Source organism: Bidens hawaiensis, unplaced genomic scaffold (genome assembly GCF_021521415.1).
Source record: "Bidens hawaiensis isolate Kalapana, Puna unplaced genomic scaffold, B.hawaiensis_p1.1 tig00052358_1, whole genome shotgun sequence".
NCBI classification, from domain to species: Eukaryota; Viridiplantae; Streptophyta; class Magnoliopsida; order Asterales; family Asteraceae; genus Bidens; species Bidens hawaiensis.
In genome coordinates this window covers 61,688-81,331 of record NW_027499410.1, presented here as the reverse complement: position 1 = coordinate 81,331, position 19,644 = coordinate 61,688, and the positions used below count along the sequence as shown (strand labels likewise).

At 43.0% G+C, this 19,644-nt stretch overlaps 1 pseudogene across 1 annotated transcript; it reads left to right on the top strand.

The window, feature by feature from the left end:
• The first annotated feature begins 337 nt into the window (after positions 1-337).
• LOC143599560 (heat shock factor protein HSF24 pseudogene) lies at positions 338-19,150 on the top strand (annotated as a pseudogene). Its single transcript, XR_013147318.1, has 2 exons — positions 338-615; positions 18,530-19,150. The product of XR_013147318.1 is annotated as a heat shock factor protein HSF24 pseudogene (transcript).
• Positions 19,151-19,644: the final 494 nt, after the last annotated feature.

Genomic DNA, 19,644 nt, shown 5'->3' with positions numbered 1-19,644 from the left:
TTAAAAATTCAAATAAACACGGTTATTTAGTCATACTATATATCCTTCATTTCACACCTGATCACCAACCCACACCTTCTATAAATCCACCTAATATTCTCCTCTTTCAAACTTATAGCATTCAACCCACATATTTTTTTCATTGTCAACAAGTTATGATCCTCTCTTCTTCACAAATTCAACATGGAAAAATCTAAACAATCGATCACCCGTCCGATTCACGACCTGGCTCGCTCTCGATTATTCGTGTCTGGCTTTTACTGTTGGGGCTGGGAATTCCTCACTGCTCTCATGCTATTTAGTTATTAAATCAAATCACCCTTGATTATATTATATTAATTGCTCTAACTTTTTTTTATTATAAACTCTAGAGGTTAGTTTCTTTGCACATATTAGGTAGTTGTAACGAAAATGGTGCAACGGTCTACTCCCGCGCCGTTTCTGGTGAAGACGTATCAGTTGGTGGATGACCCGACAACGGATGGGGTGATTTGGTGGAACGATGATGGTAGCGGGTTTGTGGTTTGGAAGACTGCTGAATTTGCTAAGGATTTGCTCCCTAATTCGTTCAAGCATAATAATTTCTCTAGCTTTGTTCGCCAGCTTAATACTTATGTAAGTTCTCTCTTTGAATATACTCACGTAACAAATACTAAATAGTTAAATAAGTATATATGCATAGTCTTGGTCAAAATAATAGAAGGAAAGGTATTAAACTATAGAGGTGACTAAATAATGTTTTATGTATCATGTAAAAATAAAATAGTATACCTAGTTGATTGGCTGGATTTTATTATTTTTATTTAAAATAGATTATTTATTAAATTATTTAGAGGTGTTTATTTATTTGACAGATACCGTAAAGACAACATAGTTTTTGTTTTCAGTAATAAAATTCTGTCAATAATTTTTCACACATTAAATTCGCCTCCATGTAACATTTGAACATAAGCGTAAAACTTTTTCTGTTAGAAAATAACTAGGAACTTAATATCTAGATGTATTGCTTACATGTTTTTTTTCTTACGTGGATTATTTTTTTTAATTATTATTATTGAAACAATTTGAATGTACTGGTTTTAAGTTAAAAAGAAGTTTCATAATCTTGTTTAAGATTAACATTTAGCATTATTAGTCAATGCATCCTGAAGAAACACTAGATGACCCCGGGCAGATTACGGATAATCTGGGGGTTAAGTAGATGTTTCCCACGAGGGTTAGTTCCGGCAAAGATGGTTCTTCTGATGACCTGCAAAACAGACACCGTGAGCTCGTCACTGAGAAGGGGGGGTACCTCCTTGTGACCACCCTCCGGCGTGAGAATCAGACTAGATTGCTCTTGAATATAAGTGTATATTAAGAGAAATGACTAGAGCAGATATCAGATAATATATGGAGATATAAGATGTGATGATACCGTTCCAAGGTGTTGGAGTATTTATAGCCGAAGGTAGGTGTCCAAGAAGGTACAGCCGACTGTATTATATTCCTTTTCTACCAACTGTGGGCTACGCACGTGCCGTGCTGGTGGTTGGTGGGTAGGCAGCGGCTGATAGTGACATGGCCGGCTGTGTACTATTCCTTTTCCACCAACTGCAGGCTATGCACGTGCCACGACAAGGGTTGGTGAGTAGGCAGCGGCTGATAGTGACATTAAGTACTAGAGCATGCTGCTCGTCGTACTGTTGTCAGTGAGCTGTCGCAGCTTTGGTCAGATCTTTTGTCCATACCTTGGCAGGTATAGTACAAAAGATCCTCCAGTAGCGTACGGACTGGCTCATTTGAGCGGGAGTTTTCCCGGCTTTGGGCGGGAGTATTCCCGGCTTGCTCATTCCCTCTTCAGGTGACATTACTGAATTATTTGAGAGTTAGTGCCTTGTGCGTGTAGCCTTGCTGTGCGGGTAGCCTTCCCTGATGGCTAGTATCCGTAGCTGCGGGAACAGGCGGAGTACGTCACCATTGGGAGGCTTTTCCTGCGGGAACAGCTTGCGTACTGCGCGTAAGGACGTCGCGTCTCTGAGCATGGTTGGTCCTGCAGATCCAGTTGGTCTTTGCGCAGACGTCCCTCTTTAAGGTGAGTCTTGCGAGTTCAACTGCGCAGACGTCTCTCTTCGAGGTGAGTCTTGCGGGTCCAACTGCCCAGACGTCCCTGTTTAAGGTGAGTCTTGCGGGTCCAACCGCGCAGACGTCCCTGTTGAAGGTGAGTCTTGCGGGTCCAACTGGGCTCTGCTGGGACCTACCTCTTCAAGTCCCCCCAGTCCAATGTTCTTCTCATGAATTGTTAATAAGTGATGTGAACTTTTGGACTTAAGCAAGGGGTTTTGAAAAGGGTTTAGTTTTAAGGTTTTCCATGGGGATTCTTCCCGCGGAAGTCCTAATGTCACGTGCAGAAATTCCCGACTTTTCTGCTTGATCTTTGGGTATGATGCGGGTAGGTCTGTAACCTTCTCGCAAGTCAGGAGCGTTGAGTTCCACTTGTGTAGATTCTCCATGAGGTTTTGGTAGTTTTAAACATAGTGATCAATTATGTTAAACAACCAATTCCATCTTGGAGCTTCAAACAATCTAGTTCTCAACGTTCCCGCAATGCGGGGATGTTATTTCCGTTTCCGCAAGCATGGCCCAGAAGATCCTTCTTGGTTTCAATTCCTTGCGAGTGCTAGGTATGTGAAGGGTTTTGCCTTGACACTATACCCGCACTCGTCTTATAGTTACTTTACTTCCAAGGTATTGTTGGCTTCAATTCCCTGCAGGTGCTAAGTATGTGAATGATTTTTCCTTGACACTGTACCCGCACCTGTCTTATAGTTATTTGGTTGCCAAGGTATTCTTGGCTTCAATTCCCTGCAGGTGCTAAGTATGTGAAGGGTTTTGCCTTGACACTGTACCTGCACCTGTCTTATAGTTACTTGGTTGCCAAGGTAAGGGGGTGTATTCCCGCTTACTTTTGAATCTTTTTGACTTGCGTTGTAAACGTTATATGACTTGCTCATGCATATTTTAGTTTAACTTAGCAATTTTCCAAGTGTTTTGAGTAAGTTAACCTTTCGACGCGCGGTTGTCAATAGGTTAATGTTCAGTTTCCTCTATCATGGTTGTGCGGGTAGGACCGTCACTTTCATTTAGTGGGATGACCAAACTTTGCCTATAACTGACCTGCGTGAAGGTTTTCCTCATCTTTTCCTTAGAAACTTTTGCCGTTTTTTGTGTTTATGCGGGTTTTGCCGCCGTCCACACGCAACGACTTCCCCACTTATTTATGCGGTGAATACCTGGCATATCAGTGTTTTGAATAAGTTAAACCTTTCGACGCGCGGTTGTCAATAGGTTAATGTTTAGTTTCCTCTATCATGATTGTGCGGGTAGGACCGTCACTTTCATTTAGTGGGATGACCAAACTTTACCTATAACTAACCTGCGTGAAGGTTGTCATCTCTTACAAATTTTTGCCGTTTTTTGTGTTTATGCGGGTTTTGCCGCCGTCCACACGCAACGACTTCTTTCCATATTTATGCGGTGAATACTGGCATATCCGTCCGGAAAGTTCATAAGTATAAATGTAAAGCGATCAACACAATGTGATAAAGGAGAATCATTTCCATTAGAAGTGGCTCTAGGCAGTTTCTTTGTAAGTTTGGAATTGATCTACATGCAACCTGTGTAATTGAACTCCCTTCCATGTTCTTGGGATGGGGTGTCATCGAGCCTTTCGAGCCGATATTCACCTGGTTCGGAATCTCGTTGTTTACGCAGTATGTAGTCTCCAACATTGAAGCTGCAGTTTCATTCGTGTTTTCCCCAACTGGGGTTCTACACGCATTAGCCTGCTCAGCGTTCATTACACCACGAGGTGCGTGAGTTTCCCCCCGCGTTCCTTGGTTTGAAGGTTTCTTCGAAATTCCTCGGTTGGAAGTCCGTTTCCTTACGCTTCCCTTTCGCCCTATGGCGAGGGTTTGCGTTGGTGTCGTATTCCTCCCAATCATCGTCCGAGTACTCGCACTCACTGCTCATGTTGAGCTGTGTAACACCCCGACCAAAGGCGGATTATACATCGGGGCGCCACATATTGTTTCATTACTCGTGACACTATTGGGTGTCAATATTTAATAAATACATTTATTCGCGCACGCGCAAGGTAAACACAAGATAACATAAATCATCATAAATCAATATATTATAAATCATAATATTCGAACAGCAAAAACTTGTCTTGATACATTTTAATCTAGGTCCAAAATAAAGAAAACTTCCTATGTGTCCACAAGCTCCAAAACAGCTACTGCAAACCTGAACATGTGTTAAAATAAACGTCAAACACTTGCGTGTTGGTGAGAAATCAAGTTTAATAGATAATAATAGATAACAATAAATCTGCGCGCAACACGTGTATGTCTGGTGTTTAACAAGGGTGCAATCAGATTGTGATCAAGCCTAGATAGATCATAGCTCATAGTTCATAGTTCAATCCGTGCTCCCAATTGAGCACAAAAACGAGAAAACATCTGTGCAAGTGTAAACAAAGAAAACCGTAAACGATAGGTCTCCCGTGTTCATCTAATGGATCCATGAAAACTGCGGAATAGGCCGAACAAAGCGGTTAATGATACACACATACAAATAAACAGCCAAGTAAACGTCCTCAACACATGGGATACTGCGCGACTAAAGTTCATAAACAAGTTTAAGACTCAAGTTTGTACGAACACATGAACATCCCAAAACATTAAAAATAAAAAGGGATTAGGTACGAGATTACTCACTTGATAAACGATGCGGTGTAAGATAAAGCAAGAACCAACTTTAAACAAGCACAAGTTAACCTATAAATAAGATTATTGTTTTAATGATTTGTTTTAAGTCTTGATTATAAGTTTTCATAAGTAAATTATTATATATATATATATTACCGAAAAAGCAGGGCAGAACAGAGAGGAGGACGGAGGCAGAGAGGAGGACGGCAGAGAGAGCAAGGAGCAAGAGAGAATAAGAGAGATTAAGTGTTTTGTGTGTGTAGTGTTAGGAAAAATAATACTATTATTTATAGAGAAACCCTAGGGAACACAATCCCTAGAAAAAGGGGAAAAGATCTCAAAAAGCAAAAGATTCCAAAAGCAAAAGATATCAAAAGATATGGCAGCAGGGAAAAAGAGAAAAAGCTGACAGGGAACAGTAAAAAGGCATGGGCAGTTCAGAAAAAGGTACTGGTCAAGCATGGAAAAAGCAGATCTCAAAAGATAATGTCAGTCACTTTTTCTGCCAACCAATGGGGTTGGTGCGCATGCTGCGCCGAAAGTAACTTTTCAGACATAAAGCAGATTAGGTCAACAGCACAAAAGATAAGACAACACAAAAGCAAACGGCTAGATTAAACAGAAGAAAACTCAAAGGGTTTAGCGCAAGAAGGCTCGAGCGCACGCGCGAGAGCGAAGGCAGACACAGAAGGTCAAGAGAGCGCGAGCGCAAAGGCAGACAGAACCAACCTTAACGCGTCGCGGAAAGAACTACATTTCTAAGCGCGCCGCGGGAAGAATCACATTTCTTAGCGCGCCGCGGGAGGAACTAAAATTCCTAGCGCGCCGCGGGAAGAACTATAATTCTTCGCACGTCGAGGGATGAACTACGATTCTTAGCGCGCTGCGAGAAGAACTACAAATCCTTAGCGCGTCGCGGGAAGAACTACCGTTCTTAGCGCGCTGCGAGAAGAATTACAATTCTTAGCGCGCTGCGAGAAGAGTTCGTCTCGCGTATCGCTGAAACAGGTGGTCTTCACGCAGGATTCCTTGTAAGGGGTCTGGCGCGTGGAGCTGCGCAGACAACCTTAGGCGGGAAGGAACAAAGGACAAGCAAAGAGTTAGAAGAAAAAGAGGGAAACAAGGCGTAAGGGCGGGACGGCGACAAGAGGGAAAAGAAGGCGGAAAGAGAGAAGAAGAGGGACGGGACGGCGGAAAGAAAGAGAGAGAAAGAGGCGGGAAGGAAATATATATTATTATTAAAAGTAAAATATAAGTATAAATATTAAATCATAAAAGAAAGAGATCGGGTCAGAGAGACGGGTACCTGGGTCGGGTCGGATCGGGGCAGATGTCACAGTCTCCCCTACTTTAAGAAATTTCGTCCCGAAATTTATCTCGAAGTAGGTTGCGCAGAGAACAGGTGCGGGTACTTGATCTTCATTTGATCTTCCCTTTCACATGTAAACTCGGCTCCGCGCTTGGACTCCCAGTGAACTTTCACGATAGGGATACGACTGCGCTTGGTTTGCTTTACCTCGCGATCCATAATCTCAACAGGCTTCTCAACGAAATGCATAGATTCATCAACTTGAACTTCATCAAGTGGAATGTGAAGGTTCTCGTCAGCTAAACACTTCTTGAGATTGGATACATGGAACGTTGGATGCACATTACTGAGCGCGGGCGGCAGGTCAAGTCTGTAGGCAACTTTTCCTACCCGCGCGAGAATCTTGAATGGACCAACATAACGAGGAGCAAGCTTACCTTTCTTCCCAAAGCGGACAACACCCTTCCAGGGCGACACTTTGAGGAGAACAAGATCACCAACTTGAAATTCGAGAGGCTTTCGCCTGCGATCTGCGTAACTCTTCTGTCGGCTTCTGGCAGTCAGCAGATGATCACGGATCTTGGCGATTTTATCGGTTGTCTCTTGAACAAGTTCGGGTCCTGTGATTTGAGCTTCTCCCACTTCGTTCCAACAAATCGGGGAGCGGCACTTACGACCGTAAAGTGCTTCAAATGGGGCCATACCGATACTGGAATGATAGCTGTTATTATAAGAGAACTCAATCAAAGGCAGGTGTGAATCCCAATTACCTCCAAAATCAAGAACACAAGATCGGAGCATATCCTCAAGAGTTTGAATAGTTCGCTCAGACTGACCGTCAGTCTGAGGATGATATGCCGTACTCATGTCCAAGCGAGTTCCTAGCGCAGATTGGAGAGATTTCCAAAAGCGAGATATAAAACGGCCATCGCGATCGGATATGATGCTCAAAGGAGTACCATGGCGGCAGACAATTTCCTTGACATAAAGCTGCGCGAGATGCTCAACACGGTAGTTTTCACGAATGGGCAGAAAGTGAGCAGACTTAGTCAAACGATCCACTATTACCCAAATGCTATCATGTTTGCTTGCTGTCAAAGGTAGCTTGGTAATAAAGTCCATCGCTACACATTCCCATTTCCACGTAGGAATTTCTGGTTGTTCGAGCAAACCAGATGGGCGTTGGTGTTCAGCTTTCACTTTAGAACAAGTCAGACATTTAGCTATGAACACAGCAATATCCTTTTTCATACCGGGCCACCAATAAGTAATGCGCAAATCCTTGTACATCTTATCAGCGCCAGGATGAATAGAATACCGAGATTTGTGCGCTTCACTCAGGATATCAGCGCGAAGATTCTCATCAAAGGGAATCCAGATGCGATTTAGATAGCAGAGAATTCCACTCAGATTGGGCACAAAATGCGCTTCCGCGCCACACGCTAACTCGGCGCGAAGGTTACCATTACTGATGGATGCGCGCTGCGCGTCACGAATACGCGATTCAAGGTTGCTTTGAATCGGCGCGAAGTGAAGCTGGGTGCGCGGCAAGATACAGTTAAGCTGGCAGGGTTTTCGGCTGAGCGCATCGGCTACCACATTAGCCTTACCAGGATGATACCGGATCTCACAATCGTAATCGCTGATGAGTTCGTTCCATCGGCGTTGCCTCATGTTGAGTTCCTTTTGATCAAAGATATGCTGAAGGCTTTTATGGTCAGTGTAGAGGATGCACTTAGTACCATAAAGGTAGTGTCTCCAGATCTTCAAGGCAAAAACAACTGCACCAAGTTCGAGGTCGTGAGTTGTATAATTCTTTTCATGAACCTTAAGTTGCCTTGATGCGTAAGCGATAACCTTGCCTCGTTGCATAAGAACACAACCGAGACCTTGGTTGGAGGCATCGCAGTATACGACAAAATCATCATTACCCTCAGGTAGCGCAAGAACAGGAGCTTCACACAACAATCGCTTGAGCGATAGAAAGGCTTCTTCTTGCTTCGAGCCCCAAATATACGGTTTACCTTTGTGCGTTAGAGCTGTTAAAGGCAAAGCGATCTTCGAGAAGTTCGAAATGAAACGCCGGTAATAACCAGCTAAGCCCAGAAAGGAACGGATCTCAGAAGGAGAGGATGGCGTAATCCAGTTCTTGATTGCTTCAATTTTGGATGGGTCTACATGAATACCCATCTTGTTAACAACATGACCAAGAAACTGTACTTCATCAGACCAGAATTCACACTTGGAAAGCTTAGCATAGAGTTGCTCAGCTCTAAGCTTTTGCAATACCAATCGGAGATGTTGCTCATGCTCGGCCTTGGTCTTAGAATACACCAGAACATCATCGATAAACACGATCACGAATTTATCCAAGAAAGGCCTACACACCCGATTCATTAGATCCATGAAAACGGCGGGTGCGTTGGTTAAACCGAAGGACATGACCAAGAATTCAAAATGGCCATAACGAGTTCGAAAAGCAGTCTTCGGAACATCTTCATCGCGGATGCGCAACTGGTGATAACCAGAGCGGAGATCAATCTTCGAGAAACAAGAGGCACCTTGGAGTTGATCAAAGAGGTCGTCAATACGCGGTAAGGGATACCGGTTTTTAATGGTGAGTTTGTTCAACTCGCGGTAATCAATACACATGCGAAACGATCCATCTTTCTTTTTAACGAACAACACCGGAGCACCCCAGGGCGAAGAGCTAGGGCGAATGAATCCTTTAGCAGTCAACTCTTGAAGTTGGCTTGCCAATTCTTGCATCTCAGCGGGTGCAAGACGGTAAGGAGATTTAGCTACGGGGGAAGCACCAGGGACAAGATCAATACGGAACTCGACTTCACGAGCGGGAGGGATACCAGGAAGATCATCAGGAAAAACTTCAGGGAAATCACGCACAACGGGGATATCGCGAAGCTTCTTCTTTTCTTCAGCAGGTTTAACCACATGGGCTAAGAATGCAATACACCTTTTCCGCATGAGCCTTCGGGCTTCGGCGCAAGACATAAGCTTAAGACCACTGGAGGGTTTTTCGCCGTAGATATGAAGATCACCATTTTCTCGAGGAATGCGAATCAACTTCTTGGCGCAAATAACTTCGGCGCGATTATTCGAGAGCCAGTCCATACCAATGATAACATCAAAGCTTCCAAGAGGCATGGGGATGAGGTCAATCAGAAAATCGTTTTCGTTAAGGTTAAGCGTGCAATCTTTAATCACCGAGTTAATTAAAACAGTTTCACCGTTAGCCAATTCAACTGAAAAATCTTCTTTTAAGTTATCGCGCGGTCGCGCAAGCTTCTGCTCGAAGGCGCGAGAAATAAAACTTCGATCGGCGCCAGTATCAAAAAGTATAGAAGCATAAAATCCGTTAAGCAAAAATGTACCATTAACTACGTCATTATTCGCTTGCGCTTGGTGCGCGGTTATGTTAAAAGCTCGTCCACGCGTCACTTGGTTTGAAATCTGGTTCACCGGATTCGCTTGCGTAATCTGAACTTGTAGCCTTGGGCACGCGTTCCGGAAATGACTGGGATCACCGCAGTTATAGCACGATCTGGGTCGTGGGTTTTGGTAGGTTGGTTGTGGATTCTGCGGGTAGACTGGTGGTGTTGGCGCAATTGGGTTGGCGAGAGGGACTCTACAGTATTCGGCAGAGTGACCAACGCGGCCACATCGGTTACATTGTCGACACGGGGTTTGGGTTGGGTGGTGAAGTCTACAGGTTGGGCAAAAGGGTTGGTTTCCTGTGTAAGGTTTCTTAAGTGGCGGGGCAGGGAGTGCGGGATTGGTTAAGGCATAGTTGTGGACTACAGGAGGTGTTGGGTAGGTTGACAGTGGGTTAGGCGCGTAAACTGGAGGTTGATAAATGGGTTGCTGGACAATGGGCGGGTTGGTAAGCGCATAGGCCTTGCGCCTGCGCTTGAGGTGGTTACGGTTTGAGGGTTCAGGTTTGGTTTCTGTTGGTTCAGGGGCAGTCTTGGTGAGTTTGGTCTTTTCTGTTCCCCGCAGGAACAGGGTTCCTGCTCTGACATGGTTGTCGCTGAGCACAGCGGCCAACTCGATGGCGTCAGAGAGGGTTACTGGGTTTCTGGCCCATACAGAATCTTGAATTTCCATGGGGAGACCCCCAAGGAATTTCTCTATGGCTCGGCGGGAAGGGGTAACAAGGTGAGGGACCAGCAAACTTAGTTCATGGAAACGCGTCGCGTACTCGCGCGCTTCGCCACTGTATTGCTTAAGATTCCAAAATTCTTCCTCCAGGTGCTTAACTTCGTTGGGAGGGCAGAATTCTCGCGTCAGAATTTCCTTAAATTCCTCCCAGAGCATGCTAGAAGCAGCTTCTGCGCCACGCGCATGAGCTACTCCATTCCACCATGTAAGCGCTCTAGATTCCAGGACACTGGAAGCATATAGGGTTCGTCTGTCTGAGGGGCATTGGGTGTGGAGGAAAGTGTTTTCTATTTTCCCAAGCCACTGGAGCATCACGGTGGCTCCTTCAAGACCTGTGAACTTTGGAGGGTTACCCGCGTTAAAGGATTTAATGTTGTAACCAGAGGTGTTGGTATTGTTTTGGCTCAAAGCTTGGGCTATTGCGGCGGCCATTTCCTGGGAACGTTGCTGCGAGCGTCTGCGCGCGGCTTCTTTCTTCTTGAGATGGCGACGAGATAGCGGAGGCATTCTATAAAAATTTTAATTTTAGTTAATATCTTGGTTATAGCGCAAAGTATAACCTCGAAAAGCTTGGTTTCGCGGAGTCAGTTACTGTCAAAAGTTAAAGTAAAATAAATGACCCTAGATGCAGACTTAATAAAGGTAACAAATTCGAATCAAGAATCGAAAATTCATGTATCACCATGACTTTCCGAATTCCCAATTTAAAATATACGAGCAAACGAGTATTGGAGATTGACGATTCATGTATCACCATGACTTTTCAATCTTCAATATAAAATACACAAGAAAATGAGTATTGGAAGTTGACAATTCATGTATCACCATGACTTTTCAAGTCTCCAACCTTAGAACATAATCGTAAATGGAAATTGAAAATCAACTATTCATGTATCACCATGACTTTTCGGATTTTCAAACCCAACAAATGAATATGTAAGAAAAATCAATAAAAATCGAAATTCAACAAAAATCGAAATATCGCGAAATAAAACATAAAATCATATACTGCGCAAGCGCGAGCATATTCATAAATAACGAGTAATTAACAATAAGTGCGCAAACATGAGATTTCTCTCATGCGCGAGAAGGGACTCTTAGGTATTCTAGGCCGTTACGTCTAACCACCTATCCTAAAGTCAACGAGCTCTGATACCAATCTGTAACACCCCGACCAAAGGCGGATTATACATCGGGGCGCCACATATTGTTTCATTACTCGTGACACTATTGGGTGTCAATATTTAATAAATACATTTATTCGCGCACGCGCAAGGTAAACACAAGATAACATAAATCATCATAAATCAATATATTATAAATCATAATATTCGAACAGCAAAAACTTGTCTTGATACATTTTAATCTAGGTCCAAAATAAAGAAAACTTCCTATGTGTCCACAAGCTCCAAAACAGCTACTGCAAACCTGAACATGTGTTAAAATAAACGTCAAACACTTGCGTGTTGGTGAGAAATCAAGTTTAATAGATAATAATAGATAACAATAAATCTGCGCGCAACACGTGTATGTCTGGTGTTTAACAAGGGTGCAATCAGATTGTGATCAAGCCTAGATAGATCATAGCTCATAGTTCATAGTTCAATCCGTGCTCCCAATTGAGCACAAAAACGAGAAAACATCTGTGCAAGTGTAAACAAAGAAAACCGTAAACGATAGGTCTCCCGTGTTCATCTAATGGATCCATGAAAACTGCGGAATAGGCCGAACAAAGCGGTTAATGATACACACATACAAATAAACAGCCAAGTAAACGTCCTCAACACATGGGATACTGCGCGACTAAAGTTCATAAACAAGTTTAAGACTCAAGTTTGTACGAACACATGAACATCCCAAAACATTAAAAATAAAAAGGGATTAGGTACGAGATTACTCACTTGATAAACGATGCGGTGTAAGATAAAGCAAGAACCAACTTTAAACAAGCACAAGTTAACCTATAAATAAGATTATTGTTTTAATAATTTGTTTTAAGTCTTGATTATAAGTTTGCATAAGTAAATTATTATATATATATATTACCGAAAAAGCAGGGCAGAACAGAGAGGAAGACGGAGGCAGAGAGGAGGACGGCAGAGAGAGCAAGGAGCAAGAGAGAATAAGAGAGATTAAGTGTTTTGTGTGTGTAGTGTTAGGAAAAATAATACTATTATTTATAGAGAAACCCTAGGGAACACAATCCCTAGAAAAATGGGAAAAGATCTCAAAAAGCAAAAGATTCCAAAAGCAAAAGATATCAAAAGATATGGCAGCAGGGAAAAAGAGAAAAAGCTGACAGGGAACAGTAAAAAGGCATGGGCAGTTCAGAAAAAGGTACTGGTCAAGCATGGAAAAAGCAGATCTCAAAAGATAATGTCAGTCACTTTTTCTGCCAACCAATGGGGTTGGTGCGCATGCTGCGCCGAAAGTAACTTTTCAGACATAAAGCAGATTAGGTCAACAGCACAAAAGATAAGACAACACAAAAGCAAACGGCTAGATTAAACAAAAGAAAACTCAAAGGGTTTAGCGCAAGAAGGCTCGAGCGCACGCGCGAGAGCGAAGGCAGACACAGAAGGTCAAGAGAGCGCGAGCGCAAAGGCAGACAGAACCAACCTTAACGCGTCGCGGAAAGAACTACATTTCTAAGCGCGCCGCGGGAAGAATCACATTTCTTAGCGCGCCGCGGGAGGAACTAAAATTCCTAGCGCGCCGCGGGAAGAACTATAATTCTTCGCGCGTCGAGGGATGAACTACGATTCTTAGCGCGCTGCGAGAAGAACTACAAATCCTTAGCGCGTCGCGGGAAGAACTACCGTTCTTAGCGCGCTGCGAGAAGAATTACAATTCTTAGCGCGCTGCGAGAAGAGTTCGTCTCGCGTATCGCTGAAACAGGTGGTCTTCACGCAGGATTCCTTGTAAGGGGTCTGGCGCGTGGAGCTGCGCAGACAACCTTAGGCGGGAAGGAACAAAGGACAAGCAAAGAGTTAGAAGAAAAAGAGGGAAACAAGGCGTAAGGGCGGGACGGCGACAAGAGGGAAAAGAAGGCGGAAAGAGAGAAGAAGAGGGACGGGACGGCGGAAAGAAAGAGAGAGAAAGAGGCGGGAAGGAAATATATATTATTATTAAAAGTAAAATATAAGTATAAATATTAAATCATAAAAGAAAGAGATCGGGTCGGAGAAACGGGTACCTGGGTCGGGTCGGATCGGGGCAGATGTCACAAGCTGTTGTCGAGTGCTTCCAAATTCGTCAGCCTGTTGGATGGAACGTAAGCGTTCGCCCAACTCAGCTTGGAATTCCTTCTTACGTGCTTCCGCCCACGCTTTAACTTGTTCAAGTGTTTGGCGGGGGAGCCTCGTCTGTTGTCTTTCCACCTGGGTATCAATGAATCCCAGGGAATGATTGTTTACTGCACTTGCCCCGGCTTGGGTAACCGGGGTAGTGTTCGTAAAATTTACTGCACTTGCCCCGGCTTGAGTAACCGGGGTAGTGTTCGTAAAATTTGTGTACTCGCCGGTGTTCCTCCCAGTAGCTGGGGTTGTGATTACCGGGGTTTCTTGGTCACTCGCTGGCCTCGGGACCGGAGTAACGTTAACCATCTTTCCAGAAGTTTTGGAAAAAACTAAAATAGAAATAGTTCTAGCTTTTATGCACGGATGGCGCCAATGAAGAAATACTAGATGACCCCGGGCAGATTACGGATAATCTGGGGGTTAAGTAGATGTTTCCCACGAGGGTTAGTTCCGGCAAAGATGGTTCTTCTGATGACCTGCAAAACAGACACCGTGAGCTCGTCACTGAGAAGGGGGGGTACCTCCTTGTGACCACCATCCGGCGTGAGAATCAGACTAGATTGCTCTTGAATATAAGTGTATATTAAGAGAAATGACTAGAGCAGATATCAGATAATATATGGAGATATAAGATGTGATGATACCATTCCAAGGTGTTGGAGTATTTATAGCCGAAGGTAGGTGTCCAAGAAGGTACAGCCGGCTGTATTATATTCCTTTTCTACCAACTGTGGGCTACGCACGTGTCGTGCTGGTGGTTGGTGGGTAGGCAGCGACTGATAGTGACATGGCCGGCTGTGTACTATTCCTTTTCCACCAACTGCAGGCTATGCACGTGCCACGACAAGGGTTGGTGGGTAGGCAGCGGCTGATAGTGACATTAAGTACTAGAGCGTGCTGCTCGTCGTACTGTTGTCAGTGAGCTGTCGCAGCTTTGGTCAGATCTTTTGTCCATACCTTGGCAGGTATAGTACAAAAGATCCTCCAGTAGCGTAAGGACTAGCTCATTTGGGCGGGAGTTTTCCCGGCTTTGGGCGGGAGTATTCCCGGCTTGCTCATTCCCTCTTCAGGTGACATTACTGAATTATTTGAGAGTTAGTGCCTTGTGCGTGTAGCCTTGCTGTGCGGGTAGCCTTCCCTGATGGCTAGTATCCGTAGCTGCGGGAACAGGCGGAGTACGTCACCATTGGGAGGCTTTTCCTGCGGGAACAGCTTGCGTACTGCGCGTAAGGACGTCGCGTCTCTGAGCATGGTTGGTCCTGCGGATCCAGTTGGTCAACTGCGCAGACGTCTCTCTTCGAGGTGAGTCTTGCGGGTCCAACTGCGCAGACGTCTCTCTTCGAGGTGAGTCTTGCGGGTCCAACCGCGCAGACGTCCCTGTTGAATGTGAGTCTTGCGGGTCCAACTGGGCTCTGCTGGGACCTACCTCTTCACATCCATATATGTTAATACATGTATATTGTAACACCCCGACCGAAGGCGGATTATACATCGGGGCGCCACATATTGTTTCATTACTCGTGACACTATTTGGGTGTCAATATTTAATAAATATATTCATTCGCGCACGCGCAACGTAAGCACGAGGTAACATAAATCAACATAAATCATTATATTATAAGGCAAAATATTCGAACAACAATAACTTGTCTTGATACATTTTAATCTAGGTCCAAAAGTAAAAACGTCATACGTGTCCACAAGCTCCAAATGTAGCTACAGCAAACCTGAACATGTGTTAAAATAAAACGTCAAACACTTGCGTGTTGGTGAGAAATCAAGTTTAATAGATACTAGATAACAATAATCACTGCGCGCAACACGTGTATGTCTGGTGTTTAACAAGGGTGTAATCAGATTGCGATCAAGCCTAAATAGATCATAGTTCATAGTTCAATCCGTGCTCCCAAATGAGCACAAAAACAAGAAAACATCTGTGCAAGTGTAAACAAAGAAAACCGTAAACGATAGGTCTCCCGTGTTCATCTAATGGATCCATGAAAACTTCGGAATAGGCCGAACAAAGCGGTTAATGATACACACATACAAATAAACAGCCAAGTAAACGTTCTCAACACATGGGATACTGCGCGACTAAAGTTCATAAACAAGTTTAAGACTCGAGTTTGTACGAACACATGAACATCCCAAAACATTAAAAATAAAAAGGGATTAGATACGAGATTACTCACTTGATAAAGATGCGTTGAAAGATAATGCAAGAACCAACTTTAAACAAGCACAAGTTAACCTATAATTAAAGATTATTGTTTTAACGATTGGTTTTAAGTCTTGATTATAAGTTAGCATAATTAATAAGTAACTTAAACAAATTATTATATATTATAGATTACCGGAAAACAGGGCACAACAGGAGAGAAGACGAAGGCAGAGAGAGGAGGCGACAGAGGATCAACGGCAGAGAGCAAGGAAGATAATAAGTGTTTGTGTGTGTAGTGTTAAGAAAATAGCATTATTATTTATAGGCAAACCCTAGGGAACACAATCCCTAGAAAAGAGAAAAAGATCTAAACAAATCAAGCAAAAGATATTAAAAAGCATAAGAGTCCAAAAGCAAAAGATATGGAAAGATATGGCAGCTGCAGGGGACAAGGGAAAAGCTGACAGGTAACAGTAAAAGCATGGGCGGTTCAGATAAATGTACTGGTCAAGCATGGAAAAGCAGATCTCAAAAGATAATGTCAGTCACTTTTTCTGCCAACCAATGGGGTTGGTGCGCATGCTGCGCCGAAAGTAACTTTTCAGACATAAGATAGGTCAGGTCAACAGCACAGAAGATAAGACATCACAAAAGTAAACGGCTAGATTAAACAGAAGACTCAAAGGGTTTAGCGCGAGAAGGCATCGAGCGCGTGAGCGCGAAGGCAGACAGAAGTACTGCGGGAAGAACTACAATTCTAAGCGCGTCGCGGGAAGAACTATAATCCTTAGCGCGTCGCGGGGACAGTTCGCCTCGCGTATCGCAGCAACAGATGGTCTTCACGCAGGCTTCCTTGTAAGGAGTCTGGCGCGTGGAGCTGCGCAGACAACCTTAGGCGGGAAGAAACAAAGGACAAACAAAGAGAGGGGGGGTTCAAGGCTTAAGGGCGGAACGACGACAAGAGAGAAAAGAATGCGGAGAGAAGAAGAGGGACGGGACGGAGGAAAGGAAGAAAGAGGAAGAGGCGGGAAGGAAAATATTATTAGTAATATATATATTTTAAATGTCAAGTTTTAAAAGAAAATAATTAAATTTTAAATCATAAAAAGAATCGGATCCGAAAACGGGTACCTGGGTCGGGTCGGATTCGGGCAGATGTCACATATATATAGGCCGTATATAATAAAATATTGATAATAATGGTTAACATAATAGGTGTGAACGTTTCATCATCATCATCATCATCATCATCATCATCATCGTACTCAGTATATCCCGCCAATAGCAAAGCTATGGTAGGGTCTGAGGAGGGTAAGATGTAGACAGCCTCACCTCTACCCCATATATAGAGAGGATGCTTCCGGTGAGACCCCCGGCTCGATAGTAGTTTTGCATCAAGCCTTGGATATAAGGCACATAACACTCAATCATCGGGACACCGGCTGATTGGTGCATGTACCCTTGTCTTTCGGCTATCAACGCCACCACATGATGCCTGATTAACCTTCCGTCACTTTTAACGTTATTTTCATGAGATTAGTTAAATAAAGTCAAAATTCGTGCAATTTCACTTTTGCCCACCCGTGGGTTTACACATATATACATTATATGCGCGCACCGCAAGCAGGGCGTAAATAAAAATGCATAACGTGTTTGATGTGCATATATTTTTTTCATGAGATTAGTTACATATATACATTATGTGAACGTTTGATTTTACCAAACATACTTTATTTTGTTATTATCTTATGTTGTAATACTAACAATAAAAATGCATAACGTGTTTGATGTGCATATATTTTTTTTCTATTTATGCCTCGGTTTGCTTTTGGGTTAAGAAAAGAAAACAGTGCACGTTTTTGACTTCGTGGCCGGTTCATAATTTGTTCAATGTTTTTCTTTTTCTTTTTTTCTCTCATATTTGTTTCTTAAGTATTCATAAGTTTATATTTCCACCTATCAAATAATCATAATTAAACGCATCCACCTTTCCCATGTTAGACCTGATCATTTTGTCCAATTTTTTACTCACAAGAAACTCAACGCCTTGACTTGCCCCATTATACCTCTTACGCATGCTGGTCTCCTTTCAAAGACCAACGTGTGTCGAAGGTAGTTAATGGTTCCCCTCTCAAATAGGTTTTCTATAAATATTTTTTCACCTGATCAACACAATGTGCAATTTATCTTATTGTTTGATTTCATTAACATATCACACTCGAAATTTAAAAATATACAAATTGGTCCTAATGTCTATTTGGATTAGTTCAACAAATCATACATATAGTCATACACAGTGACAAAATAATTTTCTTAATTTGTTTCATTTCTTAATTTCTTTATTACTATCAATATTTTGTAGGGGGTGCAAACGAGCCCAGCCGAGCTTGACTAGACTCGAGCTCAGCTTGTTTAACTTTTATAGAGCTCGAGGTCAAGCTCAGCTCATTTCGTGCTCTATTTTTAAAGCTTTAGCTCGGCTTATTTACTATTTATTATTTTTTTTATGTTTATAATTATTTATGTATATATTTTATCTTAAATTATAATTTTATGTATAAAATAATATATATTATTTAGTTATTTTTAATTATTTTTCACAACATTATATATATATATATATATATATTAATTAATTAATAATTATTAAATATATATTATAAATTATATAAATGACAGACTCGTTTAGGCTCGCGAGCCGGCTCGAGCCCGAGCTTGATTAAACTCTTTACGATCGAGCTTTTTCACGAGCCGATCTCGAGTAGCTCGGCTCGTTTGCACCCCTAATATTTTGATAGTCATTTCGTGGGGCATTTATGTCATTTCACAGGGCTTCCACAAAACTCTACCGGACAAATGGGAGTTCGCCAACGACTTCTTCAAACGCGGTCAACACAACCTTCTAGTCGACATCCACCGCCGGAAAACCGTGACGTCAGCAAAACCAAAGCCTGACGTCAGCAACCGCACGGACGGCGGTTCCGGTTCAGGTTCCGGATACGACCACGGCTCCACGTCAAACTCCTCGCCGGAACCCAAAACTCCGGCCACGGGCGACCGTCCGACGGCGGAGCAAATCGAAAACTTGTCCGGCGAGAACGAGAAACTGAAGAGAGAGAAGAGTATTCTCACGGCGGAGCTTGCTCAGGCGAAGAAGCGGTGCGACGAGCTGGTGGCGTACCTGACGGAGTGCGTTAACGTCTCGCCGGAGCAGATCCGGCGGGTTATTAACGGTGATGTGGTGGTTGGTGAGACAGTTACGGTTGGTGAGACTGACGTGGAGGATGACGTCAGGGAAGGAGACTGTTTCAGGTTGTTTGGGGTGGTGTTGAAAGATGGGAAAAGAAGGAGGGGGTGTAATGACAAAAGTGAAAGTTCAGGGGGTGAAATGAAAATGAGGAAATTTAAGAGTGATGTCATCAATGACGTACCGATATTCCATGTCCAATAGACGAAATGAAAGTATCTTTTGGGCTTTGTTTTTATGTGAAGAACCATATTCCTGTGGTTTCATTTTCACTTGCAAGTGTCTTTGTCTTATGTCCAATAGACGAAATAAAAGTATCTTTTGGGATTAGGTGAACAACAACTAAGTTGTAATATAAACGTTTATATCATTTTTATTATTATACTTATAATAAATTTTAAAATGTTTAGTCATAGCATGGTTACTTTTTCTAATTGAGGTCGTCGCTGGTTCAGGTGGTGGCATGGATCGACTCTCAAGAAATGCACGACAAATCTAAGGGTTTTGTTTTGACTACTCACTAGCTGTTTTACTTACTTTGCTGGTACGTCATAAGAAAAAGTGGAGCCGATCCTCTAAACAACCTACAAATCTAAAAATGCTAATAAGTTAACACTATCTTTTTTATTTACTATTATAAATAAATACAAGAGTGAAATGCGGTTTTCGTTCATGTGGTTTATCCAAATCTGTGGTTT